Here is a 14,471-nt window from a genome sequence, read left to right as displayed (position 1 = left end):
TGGGTTATGGAGAACTCATGTTTTAGCCTCTCCACATAGTTTCGAGACTAGAACATCTCCGATGCTACTTTAAGTAACACTTCCTCTTAGCGAGAAAGGTGTTATCTCTAGTGATACACACTACCACAACACTTTGTCTCTGTACCACCTTGTGTCATGTTGTTGATGTCCAGCTACTGCCCACTAACTACTGCGCAAATCTGACGCTGCATCTGTGTTGTTGTTGACATTGCCATACTGCTACGAGCCCTACATCTGCACTACAGTTGCCTCTCATTTGTTGTTGCTGCAACTGCAACCACTGCAACTGAAAAGCACCCTAAACATTAAATCAACTGTGTTCAGTATGATGCATCTGTCTCCCGAATCTTGACTGATACTAGCCATGCACTGTTCACTGAAGAATTTGCGTTGATGCTCACTCTGCACTATGCCACTTTGCATTGTTGCCAACACTGCAATGTGCTCCTCAACAGCGGACTGCTATTAGTCTGCCACTGTCACTTGAGAATTTGATTGCATCACTGACATTGATCCATCCTGCTACTGAATATTGTGGGCCCTCGTAGCAAGGTAATGATCCATGTGGAGGACACCTTAATGGACCTTGCCCATGTCTATGTTGCTCTAAGACTATAGCTCTAGATCACCCAACCTCTCTCCTGGAGGTATAGTTGCAAACATCGTGAAATCTTCCTTCGGCCTTAGGACATCTTGTCAATCTTAGCGGACATTGTTGCCTGGGCCTGCTTCTCTTGCTTGTCCTTCTTTCTGAGAGGACACTACGTACTGTGGTGGCTGAATTCATCACATCTGAAGCACTTGACCTTTGACAGTTCTTTCTTCTTTTCCCTCTACCCCTCACTGGCACCCTTAGATGCTAAGGCCGCATTTTCTTCTTCCTTCTCTCCCTTCATGCCCTTGCTGCTACTACCGATGATGGTACTTTTTATTAGAGCCTGCCTCAACTCCTACTATAGATCAGACTGTCAAAATTTCTGAATCTAACAAACCAAAAATCCTACTACAGTAAATTGATTTGCATTACCTACTTGTGTTCTTTAGTTTAACAAGTTATTTTCAGAATTATTCAGAAAATATTAATGCAAATACACTGCAGCCTACACCAATATACAAATCAAGTATTGAAAAATAAATGAGACAACCACACAAAGGGCACGCTTATTTTTGGACTAAACGTCCCCGGAAAAACCCAATGCGGGAAAACCAGTGCAACAAATATGAGGGTTTTATTATTAAGAAGATTTCTGAATACAATTAGGGTGCCAAATCCGGCTCACCCAACAGAGAATAAACCCGACAGAAGTACCTCTATCTGGAGACAGATATTTTGGTGAATCTAGTAACTGGGTGAACAAACCCCACATGTGACTGCGTTGTCCCCAGTGCTGTGCAACGATGGCTGCTCCCAGTGCTATGCTGGAACTGTGTCACCCTCCCAGTGAGTCTTCCTGGCTCAGAAATCGATTTGTTGAACTGATGCCCGATCTGCTTCATAGAAACCCCAGTGATGCTTCTAAGTGATTGTGTCATTCCTCCAGCCTCTGCGTCGCCCTTTCTGGAGCTGCATTCTCGCTCCCTGGTGATGCATTGTCTCTCTGTTATGTATTCTTGACCTTGGACAGAAGTCACTCTGTTGAACTGCCCCTCTCTACACTAGAAACTTACTTTGAAATTCTCAGCAAACCACACCCCAGAATTTCGAACTAGCTCAAGTGCTTCTCTCACTGTGCGTGTTCTACAACTGACCCCAAGCCTCCCTTTATATTTTTCCTGTTGATAAATCAATGGTCATGATCTAATCTCTAATCAATGGCTAAGATTAAATTAGACTTGATCCTCGTCTCTTAGAAGCTTCTCACCCATATTTTCATTAATACCCATTAATATTTTAATTTTCCTAAGTTTAGACTTAGGAACCCCATTAAAAATATTAATTAATTTTAATAAAATACAATCCAAGCGGAATTTCACCAAATGATTTCTGGGTCTTGGAGATCTCATGTGTTCTAGCAGAGCACATCTGATGCTACCCAAATATCAACACTCACTCTTAGCGAGGAATGTGCTCTAACAATAATTCCCAACAAAAGTATCACACTGATCCACAACATCTGTCCTCTACGCTGTTGATGCTCGGCCTGCTACCCTTCATCCACTGCACTGCTACAATCTGTACTGTTGCCCATGACATTGCCACTGTCAATGTTGCATCTGTACTGCAGCTCCCTCTCAATATGCTGCATCATGCTGCCCATAGCACTGCCATTGCTAAATGTTACACTGCAACTCAGTGGTTGAGAAGTAAGCCACTGAAAAGCCACCCAAAAGCTAACATGTTGGTCAGTCTGGATGCTCATAGACGTTGAAGCTACTCTACTGCTGGTCTACGCTGACCCTCTAATGATACTACATTGTTGTTGTATCTGCTTTGTGACTCTCGCACTGATGCAACACTCCACTGTGTTGCTTCAAACTTTGGCACTCTAGCTCTGCTAATGTCGCTCCATCATCCCTCGCACCAACTAACTCCTGTCATTCTGTTACTGTCATTAAGGGCTCCTGTAGCCATATGTGATCCAAGAGTTTCGACACCTCAAGGATCCTGCCCTCACTGTAGTCCTCTGACTACAGCTCAATATTGACCCACCTCTTCTCTAGAGGTGCATGAGAACTAATGGAACAATCATCATCATCTTCCTTGTTAGCTTGCGCTGGAGCAACCTTTGAGTCAGACTTCTATTCTTTTCACTTCTTTTGAGGGCACTACGTGGCGAAATGACCCATTTCTCCACATCTGAATCATATGACATTGGATATGTCCTTCTTTCGTTTCTGCTGCCCTTGCTGTCCCGCTGATGCGAGAGTCACATCCTTCTCTTCCTCCTCCTTGATTTTGACCCCTCTGCTGCTGCTTCCCGCCTTAGTAAACCGTCTGATCTCTTCTTGTCAAAGAGCTGCCCACATCTCCTCCCAACTGGGAAGAGAAGCCCTGCCTAAGATGCTTTGGACAAAGGTTTCCCAGCCTTCAGTGATTGCATTCAGGGTAGTCCTGACCATAAATTCAAGATCTAGTGTAGCCCTTATGGAAATTATTTGGTCATGGATCCTTTGCAACCTAAGAAGGAAGGGATTGATTTCTTCTCCTTTCTGTATCTGAAACTGTCTCAGCTGACTCTCAAGCAACATCTTTCGTTGAACAAAAGTTCCCTTTTACAATGTGGTCAAGGCCTCCCACATTCCCCTTATTGTGTCTTTCTCAACAATATGTGGGATCGCATGATCCTTGACCCCGTCCAAGATCACGCACTTCTCTTTTCCCTGAGCCCCCTCATACTTCTTGAGAGAATCAACATCAACCAGAACAACAACTGTCCTCAAGGCATAATCCTTGATGTGATTTTTATCCAAAATTACATGATCCTCGCCTTCCAGATGACGAAGTTGGATGCTCCATCCAACCTATCCTGATCCCTCAGTCCGTTAACATCCATCTCTGCTCAAATGAATGTCGAACTGGTTCTCTTCTCCCTTTTTCGCTGTTGCCCCAACAAAACTCAGATCTAGATTTCTTTGGCGCCAGAAATCCTCTGAGGAACAAGCTCCTTTTAAATTTCAATTTCCTTCACAGAAATCCTTCTTCCAACCACTATTGAACCACCCCTCTCTAATCTCTCTTTGAAGCTTCTCAACACTGGATCTAGATTTCTTGGCAAGAAATCTTCTAAGGAATTGATTCCCTCTACTTTGCTTCTGCCCCACTAGGTATTGTTCTGCACCAATAGAATCAGCACCCCACCAGTAACTCCAGATGAAATTTGTGTTTCACCTCTAGCCAAGACAACCGGAAAAACGAGACTCAACAATCTCAGCACTGGCCCAGTAACCACTACGTTTCCCTCTGCAGTAACAACATCACCCAATCAGGCCGACGTAGGCTTTGTGTGCGCCTCCCGTAGTGACTACCTCACCCCTCCTCTACTCTCTCGGCCAGAAACTACACTGTCTCTCGGGACAACTGCTTCACACAGATTTTCCTCTATCCTTTCGTAGATGGCTCCAGTCCTCCTTGATCTACAATTGCTCTGATACCATGTGAAAATTTCTGAATCTAACAAACTAGAAATCCTACTACAGTATATTGATTTGCATTACCTACTTGTGTTCTTCAGTTTAACAACTTATTTTCAGAATTATTCAGAAAAAATTAATGCAAATACATTGCAGTCTACACCAATATACATATCAAGTACTGAAAAATAAATGAGACAACCACACAAAGGACACACTTATTTTTGGACTAAACGTGCCCGAAAAAACCAAATGCGGGAAAACCAGTGCAACAGAAATGAGGTTTTATTATTAAGAAGATTTCTGAATAAAACTAGGGTACCAAATCCCACTCACCCAACAAAGAATAAACTCGACAGAAGTACCTCTATCCGGAGACATATTTTGGCAAATCCAATAACTGGATGAACAAATCCCAACTCTACATTGGAACTGCGTTACCTCCTCTAGGCGCTGCGTCACGCTCCTAGTGAGCCTTCCTGGCTTAGAAATCGATTTGTTGAATTGATGCCTGATCTGCCTCATAGAAACCCCAGCATTGCCTCTAAGTGACTACGTCAGCCCTCCAGCCTTCACATCACCTTTTCTGGAGTTGTGTTGTCTCTCCCTAGTGCTGCACTGCTTCTCTGCTATGTATTCTCGGCCTTGGACATAAGTCCCTCTGCCAAAATTCCCCTCTTTGCACTAGAAACTTACTCCGAAATTCTCAGCAAACCATGCCCCAGAATTTCGAATTAGCTCAAGTGCTGCTCTCACTGTGTGTGTTCTCCAACTGACCCCAAGCCTCCCTTTATACTTTTCCTATTTAGAAATCAACGGTCGTGATCTAATATCTAATCAACATCTAAGATTAAATTAGACTTGATCCTAGTTTCTTAGAAGTTTCTCACCCATATTTTCATTAATACCCATTAATATTTTAATTTTCCAAAGTTTCGACGTAGGAGCCTGATTAAAAATATTAATTATTTCAATAAAATAAAATCCGGGTGGAATTTCACCAAACTATTTATGGGTCTTGGAGATGTCATGTGTTCTAGCGCCTCCACAAAATTTCGGAGTCAGAGCACATCCGATGCTACCCACAAATAAACATAGACCATGTTGTCTCCCCCAGAGATAATCTTGGATTGCTTACAAGACTAGTGCCTGGGCACACCTAAATTCTATGTATCTCATATGATCCTCAAGAAACTGTAGGTATCATATGAATCTTCTACACAAAGTAATTACAAATATACAAATATACACATAACGACATTGGTTGGTTCCTTCATCCAAGGAAATAAGCCATGTATTTTTGGTATCCTTTCACATATACAACTTACAAGAATAAGAAAAAAACAAGTGGAGGTAGAGTAATCAACTTACAGTTTAATAAGGTTTTGCAGAATAATGAAAGAAGAGAAAGAGAATACTAACTCATCACATAGAGCTTGAAACATCGAGAGTTCTATAATTATTTGAGCTAAAGATAGACAGGTGGATGTAAGAACAGTGAATTTTATGATTTTAGAAAGCGCACATTTAAAGGTATAATCTCAGACTTGCATACAGACATATGTATTAACTAGTTAACACCAATGAATCTATAAGAATATAAGAGATATTTATGGAAGCTACAATTGCTTGAAATTAGAGAGGAAGTGCGAACATAATGGAAGTTTAACAAAGAAACAACATATTGTAATACTCGAATATGGGAATCACCATTGTTTCATTCATATTCAGAAAGATGTAGATCTAGAATCCATACAACTTCAGAAGCAAATGCAATTTTTTCCTAGAATTCAAAACCTTTCTTCAATGTTTCTTCCTCCCTTTTATAATTAGAGGGAGGACAAGAAAATCAGTTACATAAAATATCTTTCAAGCTGGTAACAATTGTCTCTATGAATCAGTGTCTTAGCGTGAATCCTCTAACTATTACAGTAGGGAGATTCCTCTCTTGAAATAAAAACAGAATAACAATACAATGATCACAACAACAAAACAAAATTAGTCCATTGAAACTGAAATGATGGTTTCTGGAAATATCTTCATGCCACTCCTCTTTGTTGGCCTTTGGTCCTGGCATGTTCCTACTAAGTCATGACTGATCCTCTCTCGGTCGGTTCCTGGTCACTGTCTGCCTTAACCGTTGACCCATCACGCCCTTTTTCCCTCTGTCCTGCGCTATCGGTGCCTCGCTGAAGTGTGACAGCTAATTCTCTCAGCCACGGGCCTTTAAATGTTAAAAAACGGATGAAACAGGCGGGCGCCTTTAATTTTCCCCTTAGTCTCTATGCTTTTAGCCCCTTTTATGAATTTCCCCATAGGACCACAGGCGGAGACCAAGGGATTTTCTTTGAAGCGCTTAAGGCCCTCAATAAACGCGTGGGGGGCCTTTTTCTTTATATCGCAATATCCCTCACCAGCCGATTTCCTGGACCCGAAACTTTTATAAACTATAGCTCATGAAATATCGCATCTGGGGCCTTCCTTGTCGCGTCGCAATTGGCGATAAGCCCGAGACTTAGAGCCGTTGATCACTGATAACCTGTTGATGTCATTGCTAGAATCATCACCGCCACGTGTCACCCTATGAGTGGTGCCTTGTGGTGCCCAAAAACAACCCCATATGACCCTTAAAATGCCAAAAACAAGTGACACATTTCCACCCCACGTCATCATCCGTACTTGCCACGTCATCTGCCATATCAGCTTAGTAGACCAATTAGAGGCTGCCATGTGGCTCCCATAGAGGAGAGAGAAAAAGGTTGGTTAGGCCTTGGTTTTGTAGGGAAGTCCTTTATATTTTATTTTCTCGGCCCACTGGCTATGCAACATTTTATCGCCATATCGGCAGTTGGCGGGTCACTTTAAGTTGACACTCCGCCAAATCGCCAATCACCCATCACTAATGGAGGAGAGAGAAAGGGAGGCCTGACCCTTGGTTTTTTCATGTTTTTCTTTGTTAACACTTTCCACACCCTCCTCGGCGATACAACCTTATATCGCAAATCAGCCCCTACAAAGGTCCTTTAAATCAAAAACCCTTCGATAGTTGATTGTCGATGCCACGTGGAAGAGAGAGAAGGGGAGGCCTGACCCTTGGTTGTGTAAGCCATTCCTGTGTTATGTTGTTTTAACCCTCCCCGACGGTTCAACGTTATATCGCGGATCAACCCCCCTCTGATAACAATTGTCTGTGCCCTGGGAATGCTGCCGATGGCCAATTGCGATCTACCCAGGACCCCGATTGCACTTCATCTCCACACTTAGCCATTTTTTTGGGTTTCCTGAGCTTTCCAAGGCAATCTTCAACAAGATCTAACTTTTGATCTGGAAGTCCATTTTCGGACTTCTATATACCGTTGGAAAACTTTTCTGAGCACTTGGCAATGGAGAGGGTCTGGTTAAGCTATGATAGCTTCTGTGGCCTGAAAAATGAATTTAACTTCACTACTTTAGGGAAAACTTGACCAATGAAACCCACAATGCAGTGAGTGACAATATTAGCTCCAACTGGGGATAGTGCCTTGTTGGCAAGGTGTTGAGAACCTGCAAACCAGTAGCCTTTCCTTCCATTGGGCATGGAGTTATTCTTAAACAACATATAATTCTGTGAAAGAAAGGACTTTTTTGACAATAAACTGAAAATTCAAATAACAATTTTCAACACACACACTGGATATTTACAATGAGTAAGAGACAATTATCTCTAATTTTGAAAATAAAATTTTAGGAACTGACCATTTACAGGCAATTCCAGTGTTGTTTCCCCTCTCTTCTGCAATCTTGAAGGGGCCTAACCATAGTGGATCAAATTTCCCATGCTTGCCTTTGTCTTCTCGCCTAACATCCCATCTGAGAACTAAATATCCTTGCTGAAGAGGTCTGTCCTTAGCCTTCTTGTCAAACAGAGATTTCATCCTTTGTTGGTAGTTTCACAGTTTGGTCCCCCCTGCTCTCTGTTCTCGTGAATCTCCAGTAGCTGATTTATTCTTCTAGTCAAAGAGATAGACTCTTCCTCGACTTCTTGCAATAACCTAGCTACTGGCATTGCTAATTGGATAGAAAAGACATCAACCTTGCCATACACTAGCTCAAAAGGAGATTTCACAGTGGATCTTTTGGTTGTTACACGATTAGCCCAGAGAGCAAACTTTAGTTGAGAGTCCCAATTCCTTTTATTTTCAGTGATAGTATTCCTTAGAACTTTCACCATATTTTTTTAGAAGACTCAGCGAAGCCATTCCCTTGAGGGTAGTATGTAGTGGAGTGTCCAATAATGATGTTGAATTTGTGGTAGAAGTTGGTGAACTTAGCTGATTTGAAGACTTGTGCATTATCAGTGATGATTTTAAAAGAACACCTAAAGCAGGACCTTATGTTTTCCTCCATGAATTTTATCACCACTGAATCAATAGCATTCCTAGTTGGGATAGCCTTCACCCACTTGGTGAAATAGTTAGTGGCTGTTAGAATCCATTTGTGTTGACCACTAGAAGGTGGGTTTATTTCTCCGATGAAGTCCAATCTCCACTGTCTAAAGGGCTCCTCTACATGTACAGGAATCAGGGGGAGAGGAGAAAACTTCCATCTTTAAAAAAACAACTGGAATTTTCGACATGACCTGACCTTAGAATAAACATCTCCAAACAACGTGGACCAGTAAAATCTTGCCTTGAGGATTTTTTGTACTGTTACTTTCCAACTGTAGTGTCCTCCACAGACTCCCCCATGGAAATCCTCAATCACTTCATGGGTCTCTCCCTCAACCAAACACAACAATAATACCCCCACTGGGTCCTTCCAGTAGAGCAGTCCATTGGATATAATGTATTTTTGTGCCTACAATCTTAGACTCCGGTATTTTGATCTATCCAGTCCCAATGAGCATCTTAGAAACAAGAGGTAATGAAAAATGTTCTTATTCCTGGGCGATCCCTCATACTTGGCATAGATATTTTGTTCATCCATTTTAGTTCTGTTTTTTTCATCCTCTGGAGTACCCTCCTATGTGATCAGGATTATCCCTAGAGCTTGGCAGTTGGATTCAGACAAAATATTGGCCAACCCTTGGGCTTTTATGAGCTTGGTGGGCTTGATTTCCAACTCATATTCCTGTATTTTAGTTATCCATCTGCCCCTCTTTCCTTCATTGTCTCCCTGCACCAGATTGTAATTGACTACAATCATTGGGACAAACGTTGTGACTTCGGATTGCAGTACATACATACGGTGACTTCAGTGCCTTGACTAGTGCATAATCTTATTTCTCCAATATATCATACTTTAGCTTAGTGTCCCTTAGGAATTGGCTGAAAAAGGCAGTGGGTTGCTCGTATCTTTCTTTATTTTTCTGTAACAACATAACAACAATGGTACGTGGAGAGGTGAAAGAAAATATGTAGAAAGGTACTGAATAATTGGGGTTGATTAGCACTGGGGCCTTAGCCAAAGCTTCTTTGATCCTTGTGAAAAAATCACGGGGGACAGAGCTCCACTTAACCTCGTTCTCCTTCTTTAGCATATCTGTGATCCCTTTAACTCTCTCAACATAGTTGGGTATGAATCACCTTAAGAAATTTATCCTCCCCAAAAAGGCTTTAAATTCTTTCTTGTTTCTGGGCAGGGAAATAAGGCTGATGGCTTTCAATCGTTCAGGATCAATCTTTACTCCTCACTGTGCTACTATGTGTCCAAGCAGCATCCCCTTACTCAGGGTGAACTGAGATTTCTTCAGATTTAGAGAGAGACCATACCTTTTGCACTTCTCGAAAGTTATTTGTAAATGGAGGATATGCTCTTCATCAGTCTTAGAAAATACTGTGATGTCGTCTAAGTAGACTACCACAAATTTATCTTGCTCGCTGACGAAAGTTATGTCTATTGCTCTCTGAAATGTGGCCCCTGCATTTATCAACCTGAACTGCATGTGTGTGTACATTAAGGTTCCCCACGAGGTGGTGAAAGCAGTCTTTCTCTGGTCTTCGGGGTGGATTGCCACTTGGTTATATCTTGAGAATTCGTCAATCATGGACATTTTGGTTGTGCCTACTACCTTCTGCAATATATTATCCATCTTGGGTAGAAGGTAGTTATCTTTTAGAGATGCCCTATTTAAATTATGGAAGTCCACACATAGCCTTATCTCGTCGCTCTTTTTATGGTCAGGGACTAGATTAGCTACTTACTGAGAGTATCTTAGAGGGACTATGATCTTGGCTTGTAGTAGCTTCCTTACCTCCTTTTCAATGGAGGGGAATAAGAGTGGGTTTATTTGTTTGAGTTCTTGTTTGCATGATTTATCCCACCTTTCAAAGGAATTTTATGTTGAATAATATTTGTATCAAATGATTTCAAATCATTATAAGACTAAGCAAATACATCTTTGTAAGTTTTGAATAGATCTAAATAAGGAAAATTTTAAGAACCACCCTAAATTTATATGTATAATAAATGGGAGAATCCCCATGATACATAGGAAAAATGGAAGGCAATTTTATCAATAATATATATATATATATATATATATATTTGGCGAATCTCTCACCAGATTATATTATCTTGTAAAGTCATGGCAAATCTTTCACTAAATTATAAAATCTTGTAAGATCTTAGCAAATTCACTGAATAATAAAACATTATGAATTCTTGGCGAATGTTTTGTTAAAGTATCAGACCATATATGATAATAGAAAAACATATTCATTAAACTGTAATATACTAACATACATGTTTGGAAAAAAGAAACATAATTTTCTCTTCCTACAAACAATGTTGCAAGTTTCAGTGGTCGTGTTTGTCAAGGTTCTTACTGTACACTCTTTCATATCCTTCTATTAGTTTTGATAATATTTTACAACAAAGCTCTTATAGGTGTTGATCTTGACCACCGGTTTTGTCAAGGTAGGAGAGATTAATCTTTTCTTTACCACTTTTGTCAAGCTATAATTTTTTTTCTTCTTATTCCATAGACTCCAACTGCGAGATTAAAAAAAAAAAAAAACCACATCAAGTTTGTTTACCCCAACACACAAACAAGTGGCAAGCCCCAACTATATAATATAAGAAAGTAGTAGGTATCCCAAAGGCCTGAAGGGGATCTAATGGAAATAAGTGACTGTTGTCAGAATCCTTCCAATCAATATATAAATATATAAATGTAGATTTATTATTATTTTAATTGAAAATCTTCAATTAAATAATAAAATTTAATTACATCTCTCCCAATCTAAATTGCTTATTAGCATAATTCACTACCTTCATACGTCTTGCATTTTTTGACAGTGTTGTAACATGTGGATAAATTTCATTTTTGGTGCACAATCTCCGCCTTTCAGGACAATATGGTGCAGTGGCCCAACCCCTACAATGGATTAATTTCCTTTTTGGTGCACAATTTCCACCTTTTAGGACAATATGGTGCAGTGGCCCAACCCCTACAGATCATTATGACAAACTAAGAATAACAGAGAAGATGAAAGGTTGTACAAACCAGCATATTTTTCAAAGAACTAATCCAACATCAGTACCTTAACTTTTTCACGAAGATATCATATTGAGAACGTTTGAAAAATGGTGGGAAATATGGGCAACGACTATCTCTTCTGCAAGGGTGATGCGGAAAGAGTGATAAGGTTTTATTGTTTTGAATTTTTTTTGTTAAATCAGAAAAACCAATATTAATGGAGATATTGGTATTTTTTACTAAATTTTGTAAAGTGACTAAATGTAGCTTTAACCATTCACCTTAAGATGTGTTTTACAATATAATTTCCTAAGTCTATTTAATATCTTCATTATCATAAAAACCAACCTATATCCATCTTAACTCCACATCTACCACTCTTAGAGGGATGAAATCTATTTATCCCTTGGTAGATCTAGAATTAAGATGGATCTAAGCTGATAGAAATTCCCCTTTAAATAGTCTATGCTCACATGAATACCATGGCATTACCATGGGTTATCATATACCTGGAGCTTAAAAACTACTATTAGTAATTTATAAAAATTAATAATTGATTTTTTATTTTTTTTATTTTTTCACTCTATGCTAGTTTGCTTATGATGATATTGGTCCCTCTCGACGCCTAGTAGATCCAGAGTAAAGATGGATCTATGTTGGTTTAATTCCCTCCTTCAAATAGGCTACATTCCACATGAATACCATGGGTCAATACCATGTGCAATCTTTATTTTTATTAATACTAATATTAGGGTTAATAATGGTTTTTTGCATGGTATTAATAATTTGGCCCATGGTATTTGGTCCATAGTATTTGGCCCATAGGCTTCACCTAAATATTAGGCAATTTTTGAGTGTTTGTAAATATAAGGTGACTTATGGAGTAAATATAAAAATTGTTTTATTTATTTACCATACCTCTCGTTTATTTATATTTTTATTAATTTACCATAACTTTTTTATTAATATTGTATTTGGACCATTGGATTCACTTAAATAAAACCTCTTTTTTTGAGTCTTCTTAAATAGAAAGAGGGTTATGGACTAAATATAAAAAGAGGTTTTATTTATTTACCATATCTCTAGTTTATTTATATTTTTATTTATTTACCATACCTTTGGAGTAAGTTTAAAAAGAGATTTTATTTATTTACCATACCTCCACTTTATTTATATTTTTATTTATTTACATCCTTGCATGTTTGTAAATATAATGTGACTTATGGAGTAAATATAAAAAAATGTTTTATTTATTTACCATACCTCGTTTATTTATATTTTTATTAATTTACCATACCTCTTTTATAACTATGGTATTTGGCCCACAGTATTCATTTAAATAAAACCTCTTTTTTGAGCCTTCTGTTGTGGCCACCAACAACCCCCCTCTTTGTTTGGTATTAGTGATAACACCAAGCAAATGGGGGCCCTTAATAAAAAATCCAAAAAACATTTTATCAAATTTTTTGTATTTCAACTCCCTAAAACTGTATCGCATCGCGAGAAGAGAGTGAAACATTTTCCTATGTGCATAATAAGCTGCGAAGAAGCGACGCGAAATTCATCGCATCGCATATATTATGAATCACTCTTAAATGAAAAAACTTAAGGAATCTCCGACGGCCGATATGCGACGTCGCATATCGCAACATCGCGTAAGCAGCACACAATGATTGGATGACTAGTTGCGATCTGCAATGTTGCGATCTGCGATGAATGCGATCATCAATTTCTGCGATGACACATCTTGACGACGCGATCCTCGATATTGCGATGCGAGTCGCAGAAATCACCCATCGCAAAATTTCCTCGGCATAGTATTCAAGGAAAGCTGTTTGTAGACCAAAATTGGGCACGCGCCTTAAAAGAAATTAATGATTGTACGCTAAAGTATCCAAGAAGGATTGTGTTGTGTTTTTCGAAGAGTCAGTTCGTTATGGGTGTCATGATTATGCATTCATTAGAGCTTAAAGCTTTCATGTCAATCTTTATCATCATTACTCTTTTCCTTTGCGTAAACTGTAAGACAGGAAATAACATAAAGCAATGTGCAGGAAACATCTAAGGAAAAGGGGAAAGCGTCAATAGTCGGAGAACAGAGAAGAGATGCCTTCACAAACGGATGTCGCATGCAACAGGACCACAGATTCCAGAGTATCACTCAACAGATACTGATGTCAATAGGCCATCCAAAACTCAGAATCAAAGGCGCACAAAAGCAGCATGTTTGCAAAAGATCCTGAAGCTTATGCCTGGTAAAGCAAAAAGAAAAAAGGCGCTAAAGAGGGAAAACGCACCAGAAAAGCCCGGAACAAAGAATGGAGGCAGTTTTCAATACATAAAATTGTTCAGAGAGCAAAGTCCCTAACTTATTCAGTCATTCGCAAGGCCGGAAACCGAAATAGCAAAAGCAGAATCAGTTTGAGAAGAATTTGGGTTATTACCAAGTATACACACAGTGAATACACCAAGCCAGAGGAAGATTCTCGAAAATATCTTCTAGTTTACTATAAAGTGGTGCCAGCGCTTGTTATTTCTATTTTCGTAGCTCAAACGAAAGGAGAAGACCAACTGACTCTTCTGAGGTGAATGTTACATGCTTACAGCACTAAGGAGCAAATACAGAAACGGTTAGGATTTAGATTCAATTTTTAGAAATAATTTTGCTTTAGTAGAAGGGCGGTCATTTAAAACCGTATCCTAAATTTATGTAATTAAGTTAATTAGTTAGCAGTATTTAAGCCCTTCTCAGGCATTTGGAGAAGGGTCCAGAAATTTGTCAAAAAACTTGTCCTCAGAACATGCACTTTTGCACCCTCGGAGGGGGTTTTTGATGAATGGTTGAATCGAGATTTATCAATGTTTGCATTTGATGTCTGCTACTGATGTTGCACTTTTGTACTCTTAGTAGATGTTAGAA

The sequence above is a fragment of the Pinus tabuliformis genome, chromosome 7 (assembly GCF_031772625.1).
Source record: "Pinus tabuliformis cultivar Carrire ecotype Pingquan chromosome 7, CPIR1, whole genome shotgun sequence".
Classification (NCBI taxonomy): Eukaryota; Viridiplantae; Streptophyta; class Pinopsida; order Pinales; family Pinaceae; genus Pinus; species Pinus tabuliformis.
This window is presented reverse-complemented; position numbering follows the sequence as displayed.